The sequence below is a fragment of the Mytilus galloprovincialis genome, chromosome 12, assembly GCF_965363235.1.
Source record: "Mytilus galloprovincialis chromosome 12, xbMytGall1.hap1.1, whole genome shotgun sequence".
NCBI classification, from domain to species: domain Eukaryota; kingdom Metazoa; phylum Mollusca; class Bivalvia; order Mytilida; family Mytilidae; genus Mytilus; species Mytilus galloprovincialis.
The window spans coordinates 6,006,471-6,020,866 of record NC_134849.1 but is presented as its reverse complement, the minus strand read 5'-3'; the positions used below and the strand labels follow the sequence as shown (position 1 = coordinate 6,020,866).

At 32.6% G+C, this 14,396-nt stretch overlaps 1 long non-coding RNA gene across 1 annotated transcript; it reads right to left on the bottom strand.

The window, feature by feature from the left end:
- Positions 1 to 6,859: 6,859 nt before the first annotated feature.
- On the bottom strand, positions 6,860 to 13,510 carry LOC143055537 (uncharacterized). Its single transcript, XR_012972075.1, has 3 exons — positions 13,197 to 13,510; positions 11,032 to 11,193; positions 6,860 to 7,878 (listed from the first exon to the last, which is right to left on the bottom strand). It is a non-coding gene; the product is annotated as an uncharacterized LOC143055537 (long non-coding RNA).
- Between the last annotated feature and the right edge of the window lie 886 nt (positions 13,511 to 14,396).

Genomic DNA, 14,396 nt, shown 5'->3' with positions numbered 1-14,396 from the left:
GAGCAATGAATTGAAAGGATTGCACTATTTGGATACCTCCACCCCCCCCCCCCCCCCCCAAAAAAAAAAAAAAACAAACAAAAAAAACAAAGTTAAACGCGCAAACTAAAATTATCTATACTAACCACAATAACTGACTCGACAGCTGCTTCATTTTCCATATCTTTTACAGGTACATGTATATATTTTAAAAAGTTATGCATATTGTTGTAAGTTATAAATAGAGATAATATAAGAAAATTTTTCCTAGATGTTAACCTGTAAGTTTCTTCCTTTTTTTTATATGCGTAAGTTTCATCGTTAAACTGGAAATTTGTATTTTTAACACACATAATACCATTGAAATGCTGAAAGACACATTTATTATGTTTCAGTTACTATTATCCGGTAAAGAAATTACGATTATCAAAGAAGAAAAATGCCTTAGAGTTACGATTATCATTCCGAATTTTTCAACGGCAATTTTCAAAGCGCTTAGGCAATTCCAGTGCACCGTTACGATTCAAATATGATGTAATGGTATAGAAAAACCTTGCAGCTGAGTAACTATTGACAAACACATGCCGTGCACATTTGAGACAAGAGTGCACACACAGAAATGTCTCGCCTTCTTTACTAATCATTGATATTATGTTGATACTCCTAAATCTAAAGCTTTATTACGACTGTCACATAGACTTAACATGAATCATGAAAATGAGGTCAAGGTCAGTTGAACCATATGCCAGGCAGACATGTACAGCTAACAATGCTTCCATACAACAAATATAGTTGACCTATTGCTTATAGTTTAAGAAAATAAACCAAAACACAAAAACTTAACACTGAGCAATGAACCTTGAAAACCAGGTCAAGGTCAAATAAAACCTGCACGACTGACGTATAGATCATAAAATATTTCCATACACAAAATATAGTAGACCTATGACATATAGTATTAGATAAAAAGACCAAAACTCAAAAACTTAACTTTGACCACTGAACCATGAAAATTAGGTCAAGGTCAGATGACATCTGCCCGCTAGACATGTACACCTTACAATCATTCCATACAACAAATATAGTAAACCTATTGCATATAGTATGAGAAAAACAGACCAAAACACAAAAACTTAACTATAACCACTGAACCATGAAAATGAGGTCAAGGTCAGATGACATCTGCCCGCTAGACATGTACACCTTACAATCATTCCATACAACAAATATAGTAGACCTATTGCATAAAGTATGAGAAAAACAGACCAAAACACAAAAACTTAACTATAACCACTGAACCATGAAAATGAGGTCAAGGTCAGATGACACCTGCCAGTTGGACATGTACACCTTACAGTCCTTCCATACACCGAATATACTAGACCTATTGCTTATAGTATCTGAGATATGGACTTGACCACCAAAACTTAACCTTGTTCACTGATCCATGAAATGAGGTTGAGGTCAAGTGAAAACTGTCTGACGGGCATGAGGACCTTGCAAGGTACGCACATACTAAATATAGTTATCCTATTACTTACAGTAATAGAGAATTTAACATTGCAAAAAATCAACTTTTTTTTCAAGTGGTCACTGAACCATGAAAATGAGGTCAAGGACAATGGACATGTGACTGACGGAAACTTCGTAACATGAGTCATCTATATACAAAATATGAAGCATCCAGGTCTTCCATCTTCTAAAATATATAGCTTTTAAGAAGTGAGCTAACACCGCCGCCGCCGCCGCCGGATCACTATCCCTATGTCGAGCTTTCTGCAACAAAAGTTGCAGGCTCGACAAAAAATGACTGTGAAGATTTTACCTATATCTGCAGTCGCCATATTGGGATAGTTGTAATTGCAGTTACGATTATCTCTTTAATACCAGTGATATAGCAGTTTGACAAACACAAGTTTTGATCATTGAGGAGCTTAATATTCCTTTAACAACACACTGTTATTAAAACATTTAGTTGAATTTACAGAGTTATCTGCCTGTAGTGTTAGGTACCACCTTTGGATACTATGCTTTTAGCGTAAATCCAGAATAGCGCTTTTGACGCGCATGACATTTATAACGAGTTGTTTTATTTCTTTTTAGAGATGATGATTGACTTTAAAGACATAAATAAATGTTAATCAAAGGTGCCGAAATAACTACCCTGGGTGCCGATTTGTCTAAATGTCAATTTAACCAGGTGCTGATTTAACCAGGCGCCGAAGTGACAAGAATCTAATATAAAGTTATAAGGAGTTTTCTAGTCCAATCAGTGAACTCCGTCTACAAGGGCTTTTTGTTTCAATCTGAGGCCAATAACTTCATGACATTTCAAATGACCATCAATAAACATAATGTTTTTATGAATATCAAATGAATTTTAACCATTGTAAAGATTGAGAGCAATCCTACCCTTATCGTTTGACGCACCCGGTCTCGTTCCTGTTTGAGCTCATGCGAACGCCTGTGGATGGTTTGTTCCATTGATAAGTTTCTTCTAAATAAATTTAGGAGATCTGAACGTCCGTAAAGGGCTGTTGTCAAGGTTTTTCCTGTTGTGTTGATAAAAAGCAACTAGAGGCTTGGTTATTTTCAAACATCGTCACAAATAATGCATAGTGAATTAAAAAAAATCTAGAAATATTACGAAATTTGTTTAATGGACATTTAAAATAAATGAGTACATATCAAGATATGTTTTACACTACAAAAGACGTCTTAATTCTAATTAATAACATCACAATGTTGATGGCATTATAAAAATGTATGTTATACAATGAATGATGTGGCGTTTTAATGCCTAAAAAAAATGATATGGCACCATTATGACTAACCTGCAGTTTTACGATATAATCACGCCAATCATGCAATGATATGGTATTACCAATTTGGATATTTACAGTAAATGTTAAATGTAAACTAACGTATCATATCAACTATCAGTGAAGCTGAAGGCAGATTTATAAAACAAATATCTGTAATGATGCTTTTTTTTCAGTACGGAACCTTTCATTTAAAGATATCTGACAATGATCTCACATGTGTAGTCACAGTTCATATTATTCCATATAACAGCACTTATCCATAAAAATATACAATGAAAATGCATTTCAAATCTTGCATTGATTTTTATTAGTTCAATGTTCAAATAAATTTAAACCAGGTGCTCCGCAGGGCGCAGCTTTATACGACCGCAGAGGTCGAACCCTGAACAGTTGGGGCAAGTATGGACAAAACATTCAAGCGTGATACAGCTCTGAATTTGGATTGTGATCAAATTTTTGACATTATATGGGTTTTTTTACACAAAACAAATGTCAAGATTTTACAAATCAATTAAAGATTTCTTCTTCAAACTTATTTAAATCTAAAATTAAATAGTTGACACAGCATAGGTTTCTGACACAGAATGAATGTGGTCTAATGAACTTAAATTTTTTTTTTTGCCTTTGAGCAATTCACTATGCTGTTGAATATTAATCCTCTCAAAAAAATGTTTGAAGAAATTTTCTTTTTATTTATGAAATCTGAAATGAGAAAAATTTACCCCCCATTTTTTTTTTCACATCCCCCTTTCCCTTTTTCCAAAACTGATATCAATTCAAATTTCGAATGGAGTTTGCAACAATAATTACTCTTAAATACATCATAAAATATTAAAATGTAAAACAAAGTGCTTGTTATCACTGAATGGTAAAAATTGGTTGGTAGTAAAAGTGAATATACATTGTATATTGTATAAAACAATGATTTAAGTTGATTCAACTACTATTCTGAACAAAGAAAGATAACTCCAATTGAAAATTTCTTGCTATTGCACAATATTGTGCAATTAGATATTTCTTGCTATTGTGCAATACTGTGCAATTGAAAATATTTGCTATTGCACAATACTGTGCAATTGAAGATTTCTTGCTATTGCGCAATACTGTGCAATTGAAAATTTCTTGCTATTGCACAATACTGTGCAATTGAAGATTTCTTGCTATTGCTGAATACTGAGCAATTGAGAATTTCTTGCTATTGCACAATACTTAATATAATAATTTTGGATCCTGATTTGAACAAACTTGAAAACTGGGTCAAAAATCTAAGTACATGTTTAGAGTCAGCATATCAAAAAAGCCCAAGAATTCATTTTTTGTTAAAATCAAACTTAGTTTAATTTTGGACCCTTTGGACTTTAATGTGCCCAGTAGTCAGCACTTCGGTGTTGACATGAATATCAATTATATGGTCATTTTTATAAATTTTCTGTTTACTAAACTTTGAATTTTTCGAAAAACTAAGGATTTTCTTACCCCAGGAGTAGATTACCTTAGCCGTATTTGGCACAACTTTTTGGAATTTTGGGTCCTCGATGCTCTTCAACTTTGTATTTGTTTGGCTTTTTAACTATTTTGATCTGAGCGTCACTGATGAGTCTTATGTAGACGAAACGCGCGTCTGGCGTATAAAACTATAATCCTGGTACTTTTGATAACTATTGACCAATTTGAAAACGGGACCAAAAATTAAGAATCTACATACAGTAACACAGTTAGATTTGGCATATCAAAGAACCCCAATTATTCAATTTTTGATGAAATCAAACAAAGTTTAATTTTGGACCCCGATTTGGACAACTTGAAAACTGGGCCAATAATCAAAAATCTAAGTACATTTTTAGATACAGCATATCAAAGAACCCCAAGGATTCAATTTTTGTTAAAATCAAACTAAGTTTAATTTTGGACCCTTTGGACCTTAATGTAGACCAATTTTAAAACGGAACCAAAAATTAAGAATCTACATACACAGTTCGATTCGGCATATCAAGGAACCCCAATTATTCAATTTTTGATGAAATCAAACAAAGTTTAGTTTTGGACCCTTTGGGCCCCTTATTCCTAAACTGTTGGGACCAAAACTTCGAAAATCAATCCGAACCTTCCTTTTATGGTCATAAACCTTGTGTTTAAATTTCATAGATTTCTATTTACTTATACTAAAGTTATGGTGCGAAAACCAAGAAAAATGCTTATTTGGGCCCCTTTTTGGCCCCTAATTCCTAAACTGTTCGGACCTCAACTCCCAAAATCAATCCCAACCTTCCTTTTGTGGTCATAAACCTTGTGTTTAAATTTCATTGATTTCTATTTACTTATACTAAAGTTATTGTGCGAAAACCAAGAATAATGCTTATTTGGGCCCCTTTTTGGCCCCTAATTCCTAAACTGTTCGGACCTCAACTCCCAAAATCAATCCCAACCTTCCTTTTGTGGTCATAAACCTTGTGTTCAAATTTCATTGATTTCTATTTATTTATACTAAAGTTATTGTGCGAAAACCAAGAATAATGCTTATTTGGGCCCTTTTTTGGCCCCTAATTCCTAAACTGTTGGAACCAAAACTCCCAAAATCAATCCCAACCTTCCTTTTGTGGTCATAAACCCTGTGTCAAAATTTCATAGATTTCTATTTACTTAAACAAAAGTTATAGTGCGAAAACCAAGAAAATGCTTATTTGGGCCCTTTTTGGTCCCTAATTCCTAAACTGTTCGGACCTCAACTCCCAAAATCAATCCCAACCTTCCTTTTGTGGTCATAAACCTTGTGTTCAAATTTCATTGATTTCTATTTATTTATACTAAAGTTATTGTGCGAAAACCAAGAATAATGCTTATTTGGGCCCTTTTTTGGCCCCTAATTCCTAAACTGTTAGGACCAAAACTTCCAAAATCAATCCCAACCTTCCTTTTGTGGTAATAAACCTTGTGTTAAAATTTCATAGATTTCTATTCACATTTACTAAAGTTAGAGTGCGAAAACTAAAAGTATTCGGACGACGACGACGACGCCAACATCATACCAATATACGACCAAAAATTTTCAATTTTTGCGGTCGTATAAAAAATAGGACATATCTTTATCAAAATTAACAACGCTTAGCATACAATGAAAAAGGTTTTCAATCTTGCATTGATTTTTATAAGTTCAAAGTTCAATTAAACTTTTAAAAAAAAAAACTTATTTATCATGTTTATCAAATGTAACTTAAGGGCATACGATACAGTTACAGTGAAGGTAATGACGTTGCTAACGTAAAATGTTATTTTTGCGACGTCAAACTCTGACATATCGGGAAACGATGCATTTTTTGACTGATTTTTATCATTCAAACTGATTTAATTTGAAAACGAGTGCATGGACCCCTATTTTTTAAAACAGCAATTTGTTTCATTTTGCAAGGAGATTATGTGACCCAAATTTTATAAAACTGTAAATAGCGCAATTTTTTTAATTTTGATAAACATGCAGCAAAAAATGACGTTTTTTCCTCTATTCGTGAACATTTGATAAATATAGAGTTATTTCGGAATAAAAATTGCATAATTTTTAATGATACTTATAAAATACAAAAAATACCGATTATTTAACAAAAACCATTTTGTGTTTATCTTTTAAAACAAAAAAGTTATGTCTTTCTTTCGAAAAAGAAAATACGGACACAAATCTGAATTTTGAGCAAATATACAAAATTTCGACCTTATTTTACTCAAAAAGTAGCACATGAAGGTATATTTTCTATTATATATTTGATTTAATCAGGTAAAAAATAGCGTATATGCAAATTTTCATCAACTTGTAAATACAGGTTCAAAACTGTATCGTATGCCCTTAACATTGCTAAATAGTATTTACACGTGATATTTTAGAATATACACCATACCTGCAGATTTGAAGGGTACAAATGTAGTATCATACGCAATTATTTTAATACTTAAAAGTCAATGATTGTTTTCATTATGTACAAAAGCACTAATATTTGTATGCGGTTCTTCCACATTGAATTAAACAAACAAAATTGTTATGACCTTATATGTCTTAATCCAAACACAATAAAAAAAAAACAAGAATGTGTTCATAGTACACGGATTCCCCACTCGCACTATCATTTTCTATGTTCAGTGGACCGTGAAATTGGGGTCAAAATTATAATTTGGAATTATAATTAGAAAGATCATATCATAGGGAACATGTGTACTAAGTTTCAAGTTGATGTAACTTTAACTTCATCAAAAACTACCTTGACCAAAAACTTAAACCTGAACTTCGCACTATCATTTTCTATGTTCAGTGGACCATGAAATTGAGGTCAAAACTATAATTTGACATTAAAATTAGAAAGATCATATCATGGGGAACATGTGTACTAAGTTTCAAGTTGATTGGACTTCAACTTCTTCAAAAACTACCTTGACCAAAAACTTTAACCTGAAGCGAACGGACGGACGGACGCACAGACGAACGGAGGCACAGACCAGAAAACATAATGCCCCTCTACTATCGTAGGTGGGGCATAAAAAGAAAACAAATGTGAGCTACAACATGTACAGTAACTGCTCATTTATCTCAACACTGCTTTTAGGATGCAAAACACGATGTTGATGAGTGACAAATCAGAAAACTATCACAGGGTAAAGCATATTCACCCGAAATTTAAAATTTAATAACACAATCAAAAAGCTCTTGTATTTTTTGTAAAAAAAAAATTAAAAAAAGATTTAAGATTAAGCAGTTTCTTTCACTGCTTGTAAAAAATCAATATACGAAAGTTTTCAAATTAAAATTTCTCTGGAGGATTTCACAGAAAGAACGTTTATACAGATAATTCGTTTATCCAGCTGCATTCTTCAGCTTCTCATCCATCTCCATGCTAGAAATAGTACAATGGCGGCTGTTGTCGTTAATTTCTCACCCATCGCCATGATAGGAAGAATACAAGTCCAGAGAACACCCCTCCGATCCCACCAACAATACACAGTCCAAACGAGTAGTGATATTTCGAGTTATCCAACTTATATCCATTGAATGACATTGTTGCGAAGACAATTACACCAACCAAGGCAAGTCCTCCTGAAATGAAATTATGTTAAACAGTCATGGTGAATGTAAAAGCATATCGAACAACAAACAATACATGTATATATATATAATAAATGGCGGATATGTCCATGGGACATAGATGATATCTTCGATTGCATAAGACTCGATAATCGGGATATAACTCAAGAAGGTAAAAGCGATGTTATCCAAATTTTTACCTGAACTGAGTTTTTTTCATAAACATTTAGTAAAGTTTCATAACATTTAGATGAGGCAAAATAAAGTAAGAAAAAGGAAATGAAAACAAAATCAGCATTTTTTTTCCAATTGTAAAGGGGCTTAACTAGACAAGACAAGACAAGACAATACAAAATAATAAATTTGTCAATAAACAGGGGCGGATCCAGGAATTTGGAAAGGGGGGCGAAGGTTTTAAAGGAAATTTTTTTTGGACCTTTTTAGGATGTAAAAACATAAAATAAGTGTAAAATGCACATTTTAAACGTTTCCTGGCGTGGGGCATGTATATTCTATAGTTGCTGTAGAGTATATAAGTGTTGGACATTTGTATGCTGTTTTCTCCCTATTGATATTCTATCATAAAATGATAGTATGGATCCAAAGCTATATGTACTGATATATTTGATGTCGGACTAGTCAGTAAAAAATAGACATGGAAAATTAGGGTTTGTTTTACATGTATGTTAAGTTAGCATAACCTCACAGTTTTCTTGTTGTAAACAAGAAATACGTCGGGCTATAATATTCGATGAAATGTACAACACGACCGACACGAGTTAAAAATCAAACAAGCAATTTTCATTCAAATGTTTGGTTGATGTGTTTCACCCGACAAAATTAAGGGAGGTGAGGGGTTCCAAATCAACCAAAGGCTACGAATGAGTCAGAAATGACAACGAATTTATGAATGACGATCGACAAATGGAGACATAAAGGCCACACTCAGCAGTCAGGTTGCAGTCTGGTCTTGAAAAAAAGTATTCAATATATCAGTTCGGCGAAACAGACATTCCGTCGCGTCAGACATGCAAACCCCGGCTTAAAAAAAATATATGCCCGTTTTTTATTCATCATGTTCATTTAATGCTAAATAATTATATTGGAAATTTTCGTTTCTTATAGCAAAAAAGTGGACAACATTATTGTTTTCAATCCAGATACAGCCAGAATTTTTATTTAATTCAAACATTAGAGTCGTATTTTTTTCTCTGAAATACCTTAGACTGCCTCCTCAAATCAAATGGTTCGTACCTTGGACTTTAAATCTATCTAGAGGTCATACTGACTAGGGATCATTATTCACCTATCAAGTTATTTCAAAATAGGCTGGGGCGTTTGGGGTTAAACATGTTTACGTAGGTAAATAATATTGCTGTGGATTTTTTTGTTTAATGAGAGGGTTTCTGCTTGGTTGAAATTGGGAAATAGAAGTCACTACGTTCTTTCTCAATCCTAATTCGCTTTGAAGGTATCATGGTTGTCATCAGGCCTCAACCTAAGCAATGTTATACTGTAATTTGAATTTCAAAATGACTAAGTGACGTTTTTTTATATGCACTGGTCAACTCCATCATAGCGAATCACATGACTTTGACATAATCAGTAAATACCAGCGAAAATTATCTTTATAAGTAAAGAAATAATTGTCGCATGAAAATTAAATACACAGGAAATGTCAAAGTTCACGAAGTTTACGAAAAAAAAGTCCGAGCAAAAGGGGAAGGGGAGGGGGGCGTACGCCCTCTACGCCCCTCTGAATCCGCCACTGATAAATATTACAAATAAAAAATAACGCAACTAAAGAGCAGTAGAAGTGACGTCACCAAAAATTCAAACTTGATCTGTGTTTTCTGGCAAAAAAACTTATGCATATATATTGAATAACGTTTGGTTAAGGCAAACTAAAGTTAGAATGGGAAAGAATTTCCGGACTTACCAACAGACGTACAGTCGATCAAGGGTTAAACTTGATGATGCTTCATCCGCTAAGGCTGGGGCAAACATACATGTCAATAATTAAAAATTTGATAAATGAAACCTTAAAAGTAGATCAGTTGGTCTTATAAGAAATGAACATCTCATACATGTGGATACCGTTTCTTTTCCACCACATAAAACTTTTTAAATGAAATAAAACAACGGTTTAAAAATTTTAGTGGTTTAGATATTAAATCACAATTTATTTGGCTAATGTCCTCTAAAGATATTTTCATACTCCAGAAACTCGGAGAATTATTGGAAAATTTATCCTCATATAGGAAAGTTTCCTTAAATGATATATAGATATAGAAATGCCCAGTGACCCCCCTTATATTATTAAACACTGTGCTTGTTGTATTCTTGTACTTGTCTTAATAAATATTTTTTGTTTTTTTTTGTTGTTTTTTTTTTATAACATTGTGTCTTAATCATATTGAATCACTTGTAATCATTTGTATGCAATTAATGTTGATTGTTCTGCTCCTTGTGGGCGCTTTGATTAGCAATAAAATATATTTGAATTTGAATTTGAATTTAAACCTTGTTAGTGAAAACCGAAACAAACAGAAGTTACAATATTAAATGTTGCAATACTTGACATGCTTGAACTGCATATTATTTAGATCTATTAAAGCTCTTTAATTATTTTTCTATTCCATACCTCTTTTGTCCATGTATTTATATAAACAGATATGTTTATAAACCCTTACGGATCACCTCATATTATGATATTACATTGTTAAGTTTTGATCGTGTGGTAGGGACCCTGCTATTAGTATCTTTCTACCATTTTCCCTATTTTTCCAAAATCTAGAGAATCAAATCCGATTTAATATTCCCGCTAAATTTTCAATGGCTCCCAATAATAAGCACACGGACTCATCATTGTATTTTTTCTTCCTTTTAGGTTCTATTATTGTAAACTGTCAATTTGTAACAGTCTTTTAAAAAGCTTTTTATTATGATACAGAGAAGCAAACTCATCAATACTTCTAATTGTTTTCTTAAAAAAAATTGTCAAGAAATGAAAAGTGTTGATCATGATCAGGTTTATATTCATCTTTTGAAATAGTTAAAAAAAAAATCGTAAATCTTAGTGTTGAGTGATAAACGTTCGAAGATATCTGTTGTCGTTAATCGTATGTGTTAAACTTTTTCAATAGTTGAGTTATTGATATTTACCTGCAAGCCAGTTAAGCAAGCCTGTAACAACAAACAGCATTCCTTGCTCCTTGAGCACAAACATCTTCAGAAACGCACACGACACAGCTGCGACAAAGGCTACCAGAGCGAGACATTCCAGAACTTGTGCGGCTATCAGTTGGTTGTAATGTACTGGTGCATCTGTAATTATGTATTACATGTATTATGATCCCTCTAATTATCTTTTCTCAAACATACAAAGATCGATATGCACACAGAAGATTTTTCTGGGGGAGTTTGTTCTTCCGCCCTCAGTACATCAAAATTTAAATACATTTCCCCAAAAATAAAGTTACATGCCCCTTTTTTCATATTTGTCCCCAAGGAAACCTTTTTCAATGCGTTGGGTATTCTTGTAAATTAATGATTTGCTCTTATATATATATATATACTGATACCCATTTTCCCCCTCTTTCTACTAAACGGACGAAATATGGTATATTCGGAACGATGTAACAAGTTGTTCTGTTCCACCAGAACTATTCAACTAGCTACATTGTTTCGGGACTTTTCTATGGCTATTTTTTTCCGGAACTTTTTGACTGAACTCTGAATAAAACAACTAGTTGGAAAGTTCCATCAGAACGGAATAACTAGTTGAAAAGCTCTGCAGGAACAAAGTAAAAGACGACATCAAAAGTTCAATGAAGGATAAAAAACTTAATTCATATAGTTTTTTCACTGACCCCCCCCCCCCCCCTTCTTAACTTAATTTGGGAAAAATTTATTGACCAATAGGGATATATGTAAAATCGATTTTAGATTAACAAAACTTGTAGCAATGTTGACCCCACCCCCACCCCCAAACTATTTGACTTAAGTTTCTTATCCTACATCAATCTTTTGATGTCGTCCCTAACTGACGGAACATAGTGGCTGTTACATAAACATAGAGACTCGGTTAGCAGATAAAAATTTCGTTAATCAATGTTTTTCTAATCCTATTTCGTATTTTCTATTTATTTGTATTACATTATTTAAACGTTTTTAACGTTGGTGTCAATATTTCTTCGTTTTCTAACAATTTGTACTTTTCTATCCATAGCCATATACTGAAAAATCCACAAAAATTTGAATCTGATATCATAACTAAGTTCATATGCACGTAAATGGGCGATTTATAATTTTAACAGTGTATAAACTGAGTTATTCTAGAACTGATTGTATCGTATTATAAAAATATAATAAAGGTGTATATTCTTTTTACTATCTTCGGTTGTGATGTTTAAAAAAAAAAATAATGATCATTGATATTCGAGAAACGATTTTATTTTTCTGAAACAAAAAGATGTTACCGACATACATGACATATGGGGTTTCCCAATTCCGCCCACTTGTGGCTATAGGTCGTTATCTTATATGACTGACTTTGTATTCTTCCATGCGTATATATTACTACATCATGTATTTCCATATTTATAAATAGATCTGATCCGAAATGTCAACAACTATGTACAACAAATTTATTCATAAAAATCCACACCTCTATAAAATCACACTCTGGTATAGTCGAAAATTGTGTTCTCACCTTACAGTTTCTAATAAAAGAGGGGGTACAAGAGGGGGTCCGTTAACATGTTAACAACACATCGATTTTGGCAAAAAGACAGTTACCAAAAAATGCAAAAAACCTGATAACAGTTAACAAAGTGGGTTGAAAACAGTTAACAGCTTAAATTGATCTCAGATAAACAGTTAACAACACCTTGAAAGAGCCAAAACTGGTTAACACAAAAAGGTATTGCCCCCCTCATAAAATGGACGAATCATAGATATATATATAGCTGCGAATGATACTTTGTTAAATATGTACAAGATTTGTATATTTATCAAAAGGCACGCCTGTGAGATCTAAATGTGTTAAGCCTACATAATGATAAATTGTAGTCACAAAAAACAAACAATGAAATGAAAATCTTGAAATACTACTTAATTAAAGGAATAGTTCACAGAGAAGAAAAATAAAGAAAGATGGAGAATAAAGGGTTAAAATATAACGAAAAGTGAATAATGGAGTGCTAAATTATATATAGAAAAGAATGATGAAATTTACAAAAATAACTTTACAGAATAGAAAAAAATAACACAATGCAATGCCCTTATAATTATCCACATTGTTGGGAAGGCGGAATTATTCTAATTACCTTTAATGTCATAGCATATCTCCGCTCCTTGCACTTGACCACAAGATTTCCATAATCCCATATGAGCATCACCTACTTTATACCAAAATGTCGTTGAGAATCCAATAATATGAAGAATGAAAGATACAGCACTTATGATGATCCCGCCAAGCACCATAGGTGGAATTTCTGATAAAGTTCCCGGCATTTTTGTTGATTTTGATCGTCTGTTATGTTTCAAACCACGCGGCTTAATGAAAGTTCAAACAGAAATTCTCAATGCGTTTCAAGTGACTTACCAGACATGGATCACGACTATAAAACGAGGGGCACAGATAGGGGATTTTAACTGCGGTTGTCAGCCGAAACTTAAGTTTATTAAAAAAAAAAAAGGTTTACAATTTATAAATTGTTACTATTTAGAGTATAATTATGTATTGTCAGAAGAGCAGAAAACAGCTTAAAACACAATACAAATTTTAAAAGAAAACTTGGTACACCAAACAGTTAATCAAGAGTTCTTTGTTTTGAATTCCACTCAGAATAGCATTGGCCGTTTTGAAAATGAAAGTAGAATTTGAACATAGAACAAAGATCATGGGAACTTTACTCATATGTTTAATACTAACTATTTAGGAAATAATGGTGAATTAAATATTACAAAAAATAGAATATGCATATTTAAAGTGGATTTTTTCTTTCGTATTAGACATGTTAGAAATTTTGACATTTAAAATTTATTTTTTTACTTTACATTTCTGAGGCTTGTATAGGGTATATTGAGATGCGGGATATTTGCCATTTTAATTTTAGGGATATGGGATATCTGTCCTAAAAGTAAAGGGGATATGGGATATTGGTGCATTTATAAGGATATTGAATTTTTAACATGAAAAACAAAATAAGTGGAATTTAAAAGTTAAGTACAAAAATATTTGCATCTCACTTGATAAAATTGCCCAAACAAGTTTAATATTAAAGGTCATTTTAGTGCTTTGTTGATTTTAATTGAGTTTATGGTCGTTTTATTAAAAAGTCATCCAAACCCAAGCGAAAAGTATTGACTTATTTTCGATATTTATATGCTCATATGTACTGATAATTTTAAAAGTATTTGTTTTGCTTTCCATACTTCGTTCCTTATTGTTAATTTTCCTTTTTTGGATGGTAATGTTCCTTTGGCACTATCTTACGATGTTTGTATATCACAACACCTCCGCT